At 40.2% G+C, this 15450-nt stretch overlaps 2 pseudogenes; one reads left to right on the top strand and one right to left on the bottom strand.

Annotated features, from left to right (window-relative positions):
* Positions 1-428: 428 nt before the first annotated feature.
* On the bottom strand, positions 429-3538 carry LOC111345684 (uncharacterized; annotated as a pseudogene).
* Positions 3539-4026: 488 nt separating this feature from the next.
* LOC148734915 (uncharacterized) lies at positions 4027-5766 on the top strand (annotated as a pseudogene).
* Positions 5767-15450: the final 9684 nt, after the last annotated feature.

Here is a 15450-nt window from a genome sequence, read left to right as displayed (position 1 = left end):
TCGTTTTCTGTTTTTTTCCAAAACTAACTAGGGTAGATGTCCTCTGTTAGTAGAGTGTTATCCCTCGGCTAAACAATCTCGACACATAATTATTCTTATGTCGCAGTATACACTTCTGAATGCTTCAGATTACAAATAGAATTGATATAGGGCATGAAAGGTGTAGCCTATTCAATTGTCACTACTACATAGATGAAAGCTAAACTTGAAAAAAATTCTGTTCCCCTAGACCCTAAAAGGAAATAAATGTTCCATCAGCCTATTAAAACTGTGCTTGAACCAAGCGTCGTTTAAGGAACGTAGTCTGATAGGACTTTAAAAGTCCACACACAAATAAACCTAAGAGTTCTATAATGGTATACCCATAGACCCTAAAATGGAGATAAATGCTTAAAACCTCTACACAAAACTAAAGTCGTTGCAAGAACTTAGTCCGATAGGACCTTCAAAGTCCTGGCAATGTTAAGGGAGCTAGAGGCTACAGCTTTCTGCATGTTCCTTAGCACTGAGCGACATCGGCCACTTCCAACTAGTTGGTGTATGCTCTCTTTGACCCTTCGCGAGCTCCCTCCAAGTGTGACTATTATGATGTTATGCTGCTCAATCTTGTACTCTGGGTATCTCTTTCTTCATTCGTACTGCAGCAGCGCATACTTGTTCGTCTTCTCTGCACATTTGATCTCTCTATTACTGACCCATGGACAGCTCATTTTCAGTTACACTACTTTCTTCCTTTCCTTGTCTATAACCACAAGGCTATCCTGTTGTTTCTCACCTCCGCATGTTCTGCATATAGTGGTATGTCCCAGAGTGTCTTTCCCCTCTTGTTCTTGTAAAGTGGCTTCAGCATGTTCTGAGAATACCAAGATGGTACTATTGTCACTAAGTCTAGGTCTTTGAAGAGTTTGTAGAAAATTACCTTAAGTGCTGCATTTTCCCAAATCATGTATTTAGACTGGGCTAGCACTCCACAACCTGCCAGCACATACGCTTGCCTTTCAGCGGCCTTACCACACATGCGGCACTTCACATCTTCACTTGTGTGAGTTCCTGTCTTTTTCTGGTGGTAGACTTTTGTTGGTAGGAGTTGCTGGTATAGTTCCTGTTGCGTATTGTACTGGAAGTGTGAAAAGGTTGTGTTTGTAGGCATCCCGTGATGCCTAGCGAAAACTTGTTGTTGTGGTACTTGTTGGCCACCATGTGGATAGTGTGTGGATTAAAGTATTGAAATCAAAGAACATCAAAGGTTTTTATTGCCATATATCCAAATATCACAGTTCCTGCAGTCCCGGCTATGGTGTGAGTCGGCACAGCCTTCTACTTGCTCATCCAAGAAAAGCATCCCTCTCCAGCTTCTTGATCCTCCCCTCTCCAACTTCTTGATCCTCCCATCTCACAGTTAACAAATGTCCTTGCTAGCCCTCTGCTTTCAGTTCCTCAACATCCCTTTCCTTGGCAGCAGTCTTCAACCACATCCCAATCTTCTTCACAAACACTTTCAAATTATTTGTTAGACATGTGACCAATGGTTGGGATGCACCAGAGATAAGTTGAGCCCAAACTCAGATGCATATTTCTTGGCATCCTTCACCATTGATCGCTGGCCCAGCTCTTCTGATCTCTCCTCAAACCGCCTTACTACCTCCATAGCGGGATCTTCATTAGTATTATAGTCTTACTACAGCCTTAACCTTAGTTTGCTTGTACTCTCATTCAACACTCTTCAGCCCATGGCCCCCCAGGCCCCCTTTCTCGATGACAACCTTTCTTGCTTCTCTGTCCAGCCTCTTGAGCTCCACTATGGGCCAGCACTTTGCACTGGCATCACAAACTGATTTGAAGCCTGCACCTTGTTGTAGTCTGAGAGCGGGCAAGTCCATATCAAAGATAGACGTTGTATATAGGTCTTGCCTGCAATCTCGAGACTGAGATTATCATCCTGTTTAGTGCTTTCCATAACTCCAAGGAACTTGTAATGAGGCACCTCACCCAAACTTTTGATAACCTCCCTCTCGCTGTTCCCAACACTCACTGACTCCTCTGATTCCAGTGTCCTTCTTTTTGCATGGGCCACTGAGCACTTCCTTTCATTCCACTCATGTACTCTATCCTTCACCGCTCCTCTCACACCAACCATGACCCTTTATTATTATTATTATTGTTATTGTTATTGTTATTGTTATTATTATTCTTTGAGAGCTAATGTGGAACAGGCTGGTGATATTTAGGTTAACATTAGTTCTAACCTATCAATGGGTGATCACATAACGGAAACAAGCTCTGCAGCATTCTATTATTTGTATAATATCAGGAGGATAAGGAAGTACCTTAGCAAAAATGTACTGAAACTCTGATACATGCCTTTATTTCTAGCCACCTTGACTATTGTAATATCCTCTCATACGGCTTACCAGCATATCAGATTCAAAAACTGCAAAGAGTCCAGAACTTTGCTGCACTTCTTGCATTTGAAAGTAAATTTTGTCATATCACACCATTGCTGAGAGCCCTACACTGGTTACCCGTAGCATATTGAATTGTTTTTAAACTTTTATTGTTAACTTTTAAGGCCATTCATAAATTTGCTCCGACTTACATTTCCGATCTTGTATCTCCGAATGACACAGGGGGTAGGTACTATCTTAGATCAAATGATGGCAAACTTCTTAACATTCCACCATGCAAGTCTCTTTCCACGCTTGGTGATCGATCTTTTTATATGGTTGCCCCTAAATTATGGAATGATCTTCCCCTCTTTATTAGACATATATCTTCAGTTAATGCTTTCAAGAAGGCTCTCAAAACTCATACATTCCAGAAGGCGTTTCCCAGCTAATTTATTGTTTCTATTCTTTTCATGAAGAAGGATTTGTATATAGGACTTTAAAGATTAATTAGTTATTGTAAATAAGACTTTTTGTTAATTGGAATATGTTTAGGATTTTAGGATTTTGTTGAGTCAATGTAATGCGCAGATGAAAATTTTTTTTCTCTGGATTGATATCTGTGCAATACAAATCAATAAATATTATTATTAGTGCTATTTAGCCTTTGTGGTGCCCTAGTTAGCCCAAATATCTGTAAGTTCAGTTAGCCTGAATAAAGCACAGGTTAGCCTGGGCATGGTTAGCTCTCGATAATGGTAATCGAAATACACCATTCCCCTGGTCTGCATTTCACCCCAGTCTACATTTTACCCACGGTCTGCAGCCTACAGCTAGTCTGCATTTTACATCGACCAAGGTAGGATATTTACTACACAGAGAAACAGGTCAAAAGCAGTGGATTTGGCATGTCTGATATACACAGCATTGGATAGTGACAATAAAAAGGAGGTTGACCCCACAAATTAAAGCGCACAATGCCTGGCTGATAGATTTTATACAAGATATTCCCATTCAAGTGTTCAGTTTATTTTTGAAAGCTGTGCGAGAGGCTCGTAGTGCATTTGGCGTGTCCTACACTGAAACAAGAAAAAAATTTCTATCCAGTACAAAGAATAGAAGTGTCTAATCAGGGACTTATTGAGCTTGGGCCAAATTACTTGTGAGGCCCTGTTAGAAAGAACGTCATCCCATGCCATTACAGTTTTACAAATGAGTGGATATGCCACCGAAACTAAACTGTTTTAACGTTAGGCTTTTCAATAAAGTCAAAAAAAGGAAAGAGATGCAGCACTGCGGGAGAACACAAAACTTATCAACAATGTAGCTGAGGAAAGCAGGAAACTGAAGTCAATCCAAATAAAGTTGAAAAGGCTTCAGGCAAAGGTTTTAAATAATTATAAAGTCACTGATTGTTATTTTGTATATTGATATAAATTTTTTGTTTATTTGTAAATTTGTTTTCCATTTATTTGTTTATTTTACTTTGCCCATCCATATTTTAGTATGTACATGAATATTAGTTTAAAAAAGCCGAGAAGGCTACAGGCAAAGGTTTTCAATAATTATTAACTCACAGATTTTTATTCATACCTTGATTTATCTGTTAATTTGTCAAGTTATTTTCTAATTTTCTGTTTATTTTACATTCCCTCATCCATAGTTTAGCTTCATAAAGCTGAAAATGGCTTCAGGCAAAGGTTTGCAGTTATTATTTACTGACTGATTTTTATTTTGTTTATTTATCAGTGCATTTGTTGATTTGATTTTTCTATTTGTTTCTTTGCTATCTTTCAATCCATAAATTTTATTGCTCAGAACGTTATTCTCAGTAAGTAACTGTATTTAAGCTCTGGTATTTTTTTTTTTCAGGCTCAGAGTGATCTTGCAAACACACAGTGAGAAGAACTTTTAGCAGGGAGTACTTCTGCAAAAGAAAACAATGAGGTGCGTGGGTATTTTCTATTTCCCTAAATCTCCCCCCTTGCCTCTCTCTTTTCTTTTTTGTCATCATCATCACCTTCTGATAGTCTACAATTTCCGGAAATATTGATACAATTTTGTACCATTTCAGAATGTAAATTTTAGTACTCCAAGAGGGCAGATCAATCCTACCATACTTCACAATGGGAAGTCAAACCAGAATCCAAGGACAGCTGTTAAACATCGTCACGAGACCTTCAATGCTGCCATGGCTATTCATAGAGCAGCGGAAAAAATGCATGTCTTGCCATTGAGGGCATTTCTGATACCTTGTGCAAAAGGAGTAAGCTAGAACACATGACCAAACTTCTCTCAAGTAATGAGAAGCTGCAAGCTTGGGTGGCATCAGATCATTGCTCTCAAAAAATAAGGTCATTTGAAACTTCAAGTGAAAACGTTCTTCACAGCATTGCCTGCTATTATAGTGGGGGTGTAATGGGAAAAACAAAATACAAGTCAGTTAGTTTTGTTTTGGCAACAAAGGCCAGTACAAAAACGCCAGGGGGCAGAGCGCCATTATGCTTTATGCAAAAAGGTAGAATTCCTAAACTGTTGCCATGACAAGTTAATGAGTCACATCAAGCAAGTAGATATTAGAAAGGTTTACTCAGTTGAAGAAGAGTTTTCTAATTATATTCAGGCTGATGAGGTTGCACATGGTTGTTTCAGGGATTTCAGGGATTTAAGGGATTATCTCCCTCGCCTTACAAATTTTTATTTGCATACCAAACAAAAATCTAATGAGGCTCTCCTGTGGTTTTGACAGACTGAAGGGACATTTTTCGTGGCATTAGGTGGGGATGGGTGTCCCTTTAGGAAGAACACAAATGTATGCTCCTTTCTTGTCAGTTTCTTAAATGTTGGAAAGCAAGTTGCATCAAGTTCTGATAACTTTTTCGTTTTTGGTGCAAATTCTGAGTCTGAATCCTTTGGTGTTGTACAGAATTATGTCAAATATGCATGTAGCCAAATGAAAGACCTAGAAGGAGAGGTTTTTGCCATTGGTGGTTTTCATGTCACTTTCAAATTTAATGAACTCCCTAATGATATGAAGATGGTAGCCACCTTAGCTGGGGAGTTGCCCAATTCTGCTTGTTACTTTTCCACTTTTGCAACAGTTACAACTGAAGACCACAGGGACCTAGAGGGCCAATTTGCCACCCATAATTGCAAGGTTGAAAGTTGCAGAGTCAGTTGCAAAACTCAAAGAAACTTTGCCAAAGCATCTCAATGCTAAAACTTCTCGTTCAAAGGCGACTAGTTGTATTGCTTCAAAGAAAAGTAGGCAAGAGTTTGCCTCTTGTAGGTAAATATATAGATTTCGCTCAGGTTGAGCCACTACATGTAAAAAATAATGCATGACAAGTGCCCGGACTCCAGCCACACCATCCAAATCTCCTTTCAAATTGACTCCAGAGAGATAGACGTTTAGATGTTTATTAAAAAGAATACCTTAATAGCAGCTGGAAGCTGATTTGCAAAGGTGTACAAACTATGTAATAGAACTATACAATAAAATCAAACCTGAAAGGGAACTAATTTACATATACAATTGTAATAAATGTTAGTTTAAATGTCTTGTGCGTGCTGGAATGAAAGTATCTCTGAACCGATTTGTTTTAAAGGAAACTGTAAATGGTCTGCGTCGTCATAACTCCATAAGTTGATCTCGGTTATCGAAAGGCAGTAAGTGGTACAAACAATCCGAGGGATTGGAGACGATGTTGTTAAAGAATTTTAAGCAAAGGTCTTCTCTCCAATCCCTTAGGGTTTTCAGCTCTGCCATCTGAAGCACTTCTCTATAATGATTATCATAACCGTAAAGAATTTTCAAGGCTCTCTTTTGGACACGCTCTAAACTTAAGCTCAAATGATTGGGGAGACTATAAATGGTAGACCTGACATCCATAAAGTAAGACAGATTGAATACAAGCAACATAAAAATTTACTAATTCTGGTGATGGTACCTTAGCTCGCTTTAACTGAATTAAAAAGTAAAGGCACTTAGCGGCCTTTTTAATCGTCTCAGTGACATGAGTGTTCCACTTGAGGCTGTCTTGAAAATACACACCCAGTAATTTCACGACACTAACAGCACTAACCTTAGTGCCGCCGCCTCTTGTAACACACTCCTATCCAAGCACCTCTCCAATATGCCTTAGGCTATGGTGGTCCCAACCAGAACTGTCATAATTTTATTTAAACGACTTTATTGGGCATATCAGATAAATATTTAAACAAGGCAAAAGTACGATAATACAATAAAAAATGGAAAACAGAAGAGAAACTGAGATAAAACGGCACTCAAAAGGGAAGACGCGAATGGGACGTAAAGTCCCATGCAAGGTGCCACCCATTATGAATTAAAAAACAGAATAAATAATTTCAACCTAGTGGTACGAACACGTACTGGCTAGTGTCCACGTGCAGAGCCAATCAATGTCATATGTAGTTTTTAGGCGGTCTAGAATTACATTCCGGACAGATTTCTCGTATGAACCTGGGTTGTCAAAGCTAGTGGATGGTAAGATGGAGCAAGAAAGGTTCCAGAGTTTAACAATGTGATTAAAGTATGAGGCCTGTAAAGTACTGGTTCTACAAATAGGTGTTTTTAGGTTGAAAGAATTACAAAGTCTGGTATGGCCATGGGAGATAAAGTCAACAAAACATTGTATGTTAAAGTCAATATAGTTGTATAGACAATTGTAAAAAAAATAACAAGTCTTTCAGTTCTCCATCATAGGATAAAGGGGGCAGGTCAAGCTTGATTAATCTGTCCTTGTAAGAGACCTCTCCCACCCGAGTTTGTAAAATCCAGTGGCTGGCAAGGCGTTGTACTCGCTTGACTTGGGCCTTTAGGGAGACTTGAGCGGGCGACCAGACTTGCGTGGCCTAGCACAGCTGAGACTTTACCAGCTACAGGTATAGCATGCACCGAAAAGTCATGTCAGTTATTAGGGGGCATGTTCGCTTCAATAATACCCTATGCCAGTCCACTAATCAAGCCCTGCAAAGGTAACACCACTTGCAATCTCACTTTCCAGATCATCAACGCTGACTAACCAGCCCTACTCAGTACAGAAACCCTGGAAAAACACTTGGATTACATACCCTCAACACCAACTTCATCAGGAAATGCTCCACTATCAATGCACTCAATCACCCGACAGCTGATCCACCCACACGTCAAGAGGGCCACCTCCGATACCTCCCGCTACTTCAAACTGAACATGGCCCTAGCCGGGAACTCTCACCATGGAATTCATCTTGAAGAACTGTCCTACACTGTTTGAAGGACTCGGCTTCCTGGGGTCCCCTGTTGATTTCAATCTGGACCCCAGTGTCAAGCCCATCCATGCCCCAATTCACTGTCAGCCCATCTTGAAACTGGAATCCATCAAAGCAGCATTGGACACCTATGAAACCACAGGCCAGCTGGTTTGAGTATCACAGCCAACCAACTGGATATCTAACATGGTCGTGCAAGAAAGGTACCCCACCCCCACTAAACCGGGAAAACTCCGAATATGCTTAGACCCTTCCCAGACTCTCAACAAGGCCATCAGATGCCCAAAATACACCATCCCAACATAAGAGGACAATCTCCACAAATTACATGACATGAGATTCATGGTGGTGAGAGACGTCAAAGAGGTCTTCCAAAACATCCCCCTGACATTATGATCATCCCTAATGACCACCATGTATACACGATGGGGCTGCTACAGATGGATGAGGCTACCATTTGGCATATCCTCAGCATCTGAAGAATGGCAACATGGAATACATATGGTCCTTGAAGGCCTCCTAGTCATTAGCATTGCTGATGGCATCCTGAATCCACGCTGTGGCACTACGAATGTGGAAGCCAGAAGCAACCATGATCGCAACCTCGTCACTGTGCTCAAACACTTCGAACAGCACCATGTAACGTTATACCTCAGCAAAATGAAATTCCTCATGCAAGAGGCAGTTTTCATGGGCCATGTCATTACCACTGATGGCCCTCAACTCAACCGAACTACTGTCCAGGCCATTGTCAACATGCCCATTCTAAAGGATAAGTAAGGAGTCCATAGATTCCTGGGAGTGATCAACTATCTCAGCAAATTCTGGCCATGGCTGAGCACCGCCAATCAACCCCTGTGAAACCTCACTGAAGATGATGTTCAGTTCCTGTAGTCAGCCAAACACCAACACCTAATCTGTCCCAAGTATCGAAATACTACTGAGGCAAGAAGGTCCTTAAAAGGTCTTCAGATGTCTACTTGGCACTCCTTAACATCCGAAACACTCCACCACGTGGCCATTCCTTCTCCCCAGCTCAGGAACTAACGGGCCAACACACCCGCTCTCCAATACCACTCTCAGAAGAGCTACTCCACCCTGAAACTGCTGATCCCCCATGGTCTCCTCTGAAATAGGCCATTTGCAGTAATTCGTCACAGGATAAGTTTCCCCACAGCAACAAGCCCATGGTGTGCACGGAAAGTCAACACAGCATGACAACCTAAAGAGCTTGACTTGCTTTGCAAACAATTCCCTACTTAAATCATCTGTTTGTGCCCTATGTTGCGCTTAATTTACCTGAAAATTTCATGTGTGGCTGGAGAAAAGTATATTCAATCACAAGGAGAAAGGTTTTGTACGATTTTGACTGAATCAAGGAGGTTTTAGGACTTTTTTCAGCCGGCAGCTGTACAGAAGGGGTGTGTCAAAGTGGCATTCTCAGGCAAGTTATGACTTTTCAAATGCGTGACTTACCTATATTTTTTAAACTCAGCACAGAAAAAAAATTCGCAGAATATACCCATACATATTAGATAGTACTTTTGACAACCAAAGAATAATAAAGTCGTGTGCTTTTAAGGCCGTTTTTATTCTTGAAATGTAGGGTGTTTGATAGAATTCAAGTTTGACCATGACTTACGTTTGAATACGACTCACGTTTGAACACATATACTATACTGTTAAGTGGTTTGGTTTCAATTATACGTGAAATTTTGATTGCAGGCAAATCTGTGGATCTAACTAAATTTCCCGCTTTTACATTCAGCGAGGAAGAAGCTCACGGAAAGAAATTATCTGGCTGTGATACCACAACAAAGGCATACAAGTATTTTGCAGAGCCTGGCTATTTTCATAGCACTAAAAGTATTATATTTTTTAAGCAATATGCTCATTTTTATTTAATATACTCGCAGTAAATGTTTAGTTATTTTAGCTTTTTTGTGCGTATGGTGATTATGTATTAAAAGAGGTTTCAAATATGTTTCAGTTTGCTATTCTCAACTTAAGGCAAAGTTAACTTCAAAGTGTTACAGATGCATGAAGAAGACTGAGCCTCCACACACCCTTCAAGCAATAGTACATTTGGCTTAGAGCGAAACGAATGACAGCAAGCAAATTCGGAGTCGTTGGAAAGAGACTAAGTGGGTTTGAAAACCTAGCAAAACAGCTAAATCCTTCAAAGAGGGTTATGACAGATGATATGCAATCTACTGCAGCCGTGATCTATGCCAATGTGGCTAAACGGGGGCAGGTCAACATCTACCCTAGTGGTCTAGTCATTAACCCATGTTGCACATGGCTTGGTTGCACACCTGACCGAAAAGTTTATGATTCGAAGGCTGAAGATGAAGGCCTTATCCCATTTGGACTTTTAGAGATCAGAGTTACAAAGGAGGGAACCAGAGACTTTACAACCGGCCCAAATGGCAGGTATATGTTGAAAAGGAAGCATGATTATTATTATCAAATACAGTGTCAGATGGCATTTACTTGCTTGGACTGGTGTGACTTCTTCAGTTATATCAATGACCAGGTTTACCATTGTGAAAGAATTTTATATGAGAATGACTTTTTTGAGAAGGGTAAAGACAATGTTGACAAGTCTTATTTAACTACTTTTTACCATAAAATGTATTGTATAATCAGATTTGAATGTACATTTGTGGTTTTTCTTTGATTGAGGCAAGATAAACCTAATTCTGAATATATGTATTGTTTTTATAGAGAAACAGCATTAAACCCATCCAATAATATGTAAAGTCTATTAAAATATAATAGTCAAAGAAAGACAAAAGAAAAACATACAAGACGTTTTAATCTTTGATAATTCTGTTACTTGTTATCTACTGTACCTAAGTACTAGGCCTTTCTGCATTTTTTATGAGGACCTTGAAAATTAGTTAACTTTACCCCTAAAAGATACCCTAACCCTAACTTTTTCACCTGACTTTACATTAAATAGACCTATTTGATTGCTTAATCCCGAAAAATGGATTTTTCCGAAAAAAACTTGGTTCTTTGTTAATAAACAAATCACAGTATATATTTGTGGCCGTGTTCCTAACATACTTAGTGGCACCCCACGGCACCTGGCGATTTCCTTGTCAGAAACACTCACAGAAGATACAAACGTGATGGCACCATGGGGAGAAATTCCTATAAGTCCCTTTTTAACGTAGTATTACTCCTATAGGAAGGAAAAAAACTGTGGCTGTAGAAACGATGATGATGGTGTTTGCGCATATATTTCTGTGCAATCCAGTATAACCCTAGTTGTAGGGTATAACTCTTTGAAAGACTCGGGCATATGAAGATTGATTACTTCTCTTGATGGCCACATTGGCTGATTACCGAGAACAAAATATAAATAGTTGCTCATGTTGTTAGCATATATGTTGAAACATGAGTCGTGGTTGAACTTGAATTCCATCAAACACCCTACATTTTAAGAGTAAAATCGGCCTTAAAAGCACACGACTTTATTACTCTTTGGGTTGTCAAAAGTGATATCTAATATGTATGGATATATTCTGCAATATTTTTTCGGTGCGGAGTTTAAAAAATATAGCTGTATCACACATTTGAAAACTCATAAATTACCTGAGAATTGTGCCATTACGCACTCGTTCTCTACGGCTGCCGGCTGAAAAAAGTCCAAAAACTCCTTGATTCGGTCACAAATCGTACAAAACCTTTCTCCTTATAATTAAATTTACTTTCTCCAGCCGCACGTGAAATTTTCAGGCAAATTAAGCACAACAAAGGGCATAAACAGATGATTTAAGTAGGGAATTGATCGCAAAGCGTCACGCTCTTTAGGTTGTCACACTGTGTTGACTTTCCGTGCACACCACGGGCTTGTTGCCATGGGGAAACTTATCACGTGACAAATTACTGCAAATGGCCTATCAACCAGTGCAAGATGGCATCCAAAACGCAATATAACAAACATGTGCAGGCTCCTCAGAGACCACTCTCACTGGGATCCCATGTTTACGTAAAACCTTGTCCATCTCAACGGGGGAACATTTGCATTCATGGTCAAGTCATTGATCATACAGCCCCCCACCCCTACAGTATCAATATGGGTAGTTCCGTACTCCGCTTCAACCAAGCCCAATTGCGTCCAGCTGCCCCACCTAAACACACTGCCCCACAACCTCTGGCCCTTCCACTAATGCAAGCCACATCCCAACACAAACCTGCACAGCAACCATCCATAGTACCCCTTCCAATCAAACAACCTATCCCTCCTCCAACCACTTGGCCGGAACAACAGGACCAGTAGATCAGCGAAACTACAGCACTCCATGAGAACCAACAAGTTACCAGATTGGGTCAGGTTGTCTGCTCGCCACAAAAGTATAGGGACGCTGTTCTCTATTAGAAGGACACTAAATGGCAATGTTATCCCAAGAGAGAAAACCTTTGTTTCCACAATTTTTTAAATGTTTTCTTTTCTTTCTTCTACACCACCAATAGTTTTTCGTTTATATTTTTTTAAGAGAGGGGGGATGTCACATTTCATCACTCTACTGTTACTGTTTTTGCATCATCTGCACTCTGATCATTATGTGATTCAGCATTCCCAGATGAATGCATGCTTGTCTAAAATATAATAAACAGATCATTCAACATGGATGTCTTGCCACTTTCGCTTGTAGTCTAACAATTACAACACCTGTATTATTTTATTTCATGATCAATGTGGTGCGCTTGCAGCTACAGAACTGGCCACTGCTCTGTACAGATATGGATGTTATACAGATACTGTATGTATGTAGAATTAAGAAAGTTTATACTCAGACTTTTGTCAATGGGATTAATTGAACTTTACTGTGTACTACATGATATTATTATCAGCTGTTGCCTAGTCTGGTTTTCAAGTTTTGGAATACTACAATAAGCCAGGGGTGCTAAAAAGGACATACATAAAACCTTCTACAGGGCACTACAAAAACCAACGTTATTATATTGATATTCTTTGTACTTGCCTTTATTTTCCAGATGTTTTGTACACAGTGTGGAAATCAAATCAGCGGTGGTCATGGCGGATAGACATGTCTTGCGTTTGTCCGTAATTTTGTCAAGTTTTCTGGTCTTAGCTTCGTATATTTCGAACATAAATTATCTCAACCGATTCAGTAATGCCCAAATGCAAACATGGGGGAATTTTTCAAGCATGGACGCCGCATATCTGGTCGAATTCCAACTTAATCCTTTGATGTATCTGAAGCGAGCTGGCGGCCATCTTGTCATCTTTCGCTGCAAGAGGTTTCAGAAGTCATGCGTGGCATATTATTTGAACTGCATAACCTCCTTTAACCCGGCTGATGTCTCACTTGTCAGAAGTGGCGATATCCATCCTCAGCCAGGACCTATCAGACAGTGTAAGGAGTCAGCTAAGTTTGATATACCAAAAGCACTGAGGGCAAATGTTAAAGTCGGTCACTTGAATGTCCAGTCCTTAAAATCAAGAGAGAATTTCTGTCTCGTCAAGGACACCATATTGCAATATGGCTTTCATATCTTCACTGTATCTGAAACGTGGGCGGATTTATCTGTGGCTGATGCAAGCCTCGAGATCTCCGGTTACCAACTTTTCAGAAAGGATCATGGGCAACATAAAGCTGGAGGTGGCTTGTGCATCTACGCCAAGTCAAACCTCAGGATTACTGTGCTGGAGAATTTATCATCTGCCTGCGACGATGGCTTTCAACAACTTTGGCTAAGAGTTCAATGCAGAAAATACAAATCGTTTTTGATCTGCAACACATATCGACCTCCACAAACACCAACCACGTGCTTTGCATCTCTTGCAAATAGCTTCACAGATGCATTACTCCTAGACTTTAATGTTGTCACTGTTGGTGACCTAAATTGCAATCTTTTAGCTCCTGGCCCTGAGGCCACCTCTCTGCAGACCTTTATTTCAACGTTTCATCTACACCAACTGGTTAAGAAACCCACAAGGATTACAGAAACCACATCATCATTAATCAACGTAGTTTTGATGACAAACACGGATATTGTAAGTCTCAGCGACGTGTTTGCCTGCTCAGTGAGCGATCACCATCTTGTTTACCTAGTAGTAAAGTTGAAGACCCCTCAACTCAAGCCTTCCTATGTTACCATCAGGAGTTACGCTAATTACAATGCAAGACAATTCAGTGAGGATCTGTCACTTGTACCTTTTCATATCATATCCATGTTTGACGATTTTGATGACCAAGTGGAGACATTCAATGCGTTATTTACGGATATTTAAGATGATCACGCTCCTTTAAAGCGAGTAAAAATCAAGTCAAGACCAAACCCATTTGTTTCAGCTGAAATTCGCCAACTAATGAAGACCCGGGATAAATGGCATCGAAGGGCCATTAAATCAAATGACCGTCTTCAATGGAACACATATCGTTTCTTCAGACAGGAAGTCAAGCGTGAACTACGAATTGCAGAAAAAGCTTATGTGAGATCCTGCTATTACAAAACAAACGAAACACTAATGCACTATGGAAGATAATTAACAACTGCCTACCAAAGAAGTGCAAAAGCCACCCTATTACTCCAGACCACCCAGTTTCCTTGGCTAAAAGATTCAATGAATATTTTGCATCTTGGAAGTTCAGTAGCTCAGGAAGCTTACGATCTTGCTTGTGTACATAATTATCATATAAATCCCACTATGCCAACCCCCTTGCGAACGCCTGATGATTGCCCTGACCTATTTCGATTTCACCCTGTACTGGAGAAGGATGTTGAAGATGTAATTAAGGGCTTCTCTTCCAACAAAGCACCAGGTCATGACAAGATTACTACCCACATCCTCAAGGACTGTTTGCCAGTCATAGTAACAATTAATACAAGCATTATGAATAACTCATTTAGATCTAATTGTTTCCCGAAAGTATGGAAAATGGATAAAGTTACTCCTGTGTTAAAGTCTGGCAACCCCGAAGATCCCTGTAATCACCGGCCCATTTCATTACTGCCAATACTATCTAAGGTGTCTGAGAGATTAGCTCACTGTCAGTTCGTTGACAACATAACTACCAACAAGTAGCTATCTAAAATCAGAGCGGTAATCGAAAATGTCACTCAACAGAAACTGCTCTTTTACACGTAACGGATTTTCTCATGGCTATTGATAAGAGTGAAGTGTCCATTGTCGTGCTACTAGATATGTCTAAGGCATTCGATAGTATCAGACATGATATTCTCCTTCAGAAGTTACAGTGTATAGGTGTTTATAGGTGTTGCCTCTTCGAGCTTGGAGTGGTTTCATAATTACCTGTCTGGTCGCAGCCAGAGAGTGTGCATTGGGGATGCTATCTCAGACCCACTCCCTCTTAAATACGGAGTTCCTCAGGGTTCTATCCTTGGGCCCGTGTTATTTACCATCTATGTAAATGATCTCTTGTCTGTTCCAACCCACTGCAAGTCTGTGTGCTACGTTGATGACGGTAAATTATACCTATCTTTTCACTCAACTGACATTGCTCGCGTATTTGGCTATCTGAACGAAGACTTGAGTAAAATCTGCCGATGGTGCTGTCAGAATTCCCTTCTAATAAACCCAGCTAAAACTAAAATCTTACTAGATAGTGTTCCTCAACTACTGCGGAAATTGCCTCCAATGTCAATTTCACTCTTGGGAAAGGAAATAACACCAGTCCCTGTAGCAAAGGACCTTGGAGTCTACATCGACCAGTCCTTAACATACAACGATCATATTACTAATACTACTTCTAACTGTATTTTCAAACTAGTACAGATCAGCAGGATCAAACAC

The sequence above is a fragment of the Stylophora pistillata genome, chromosome 3 (genome assembly GCF_964205215.1).
Source record: "Stylophora pistillata chromosome 3, jaStyPist1.2, whole genome shotgun sequence".
Classification (NCBI taxonomy): domain Eukaryota; kingdom Metazoa; phylum Cnidaria; class Anthozoa; order Scleractinia; family Pocilloporidae; genus Stylophora; species Stylophora pistillata.
The sequence above is the reverse complement of the archived record's forward strand: the minus strand, read 5'-3'. Positions and strand labels throughout refer to the sequence as shown.